The following is a 797-nucleotide window of genomic DNA, read 5'->3' on the forward strand; positions in this document are numbered from 1 at the left end:
TGAAAAAATACAGATTTGAGAGAAACACCGAGTGTAAGAGTGAAACTCCGGGTTAAGTGGGATTATACTGGGTTGAGTTGAGTGTTTGTATCATTCCTCCAATAATATACAATCTGCTGCCTCCATGGACGTACCCGATTTTGGGGAACCACGTAAATCTGTTGTTTGTGTTTTATTTGTGTTTGCTTTCGGTCCAGAATGCACAACAGAAAGCACATCCATATGTTTAACCTCATAATAAAGCTGGAAAGAATGTAGAAAACTTGAGTGCGGATCTGCACGTCGAAAGAAATAGGGAGGAAACAATGGAAAAGTGTCTTTACATAAATTTTACCCTCTCTTTCTCTGTTCTGAGCTTTGTTAGTTTCACAATTCTGCTGCCTTTTCTCATATAAAGCCCGTATATACTCTTCAGCTTTGTTGATAATCTGGTTTCTCATCTCCCTCTCTCTTTTCTCCTTTACCTCTAGACGGAGGCGTTCTGCCTGCAAAATATGTATGTGAAATCTTCATCAGCATAAGATGTCAAATTTTTATCCATACGATACCTTGCTTATCATCCCCTGCACATAAGCAAGATTTTGAACTTCCACTTCATACATGTATGTGATCAACCAAAACAAAAACCATGCAACTCTGCATTGACAATTCACCATATCAAAGAAAGCTATCTGTTGCAGCAAATTATAGTCTGTTCTAGTTTATTTTCATCAGAAAGGATCGCAAAAGAAGGCTGAAAACATCTCTAAGATCTCAAAAAGACAATTACAGAAATACAGTATAGATGATCAAGAAAA

Source organism: Populus euphratica, unplaced genomic scaffold, assembly GCF_000495115.2.
Source record: "Populus euphratica unplaced genomic scaffold, PopEup_1.0 scaffold695.1, whole genome shotgun sequence".
Taxonomy (NCBI): Eukaryota; Viridiplantae; Streptophyta; class Magnoliopsida; order Malpighiales; family Salicaceae; genus Populus; species Populus euphratica.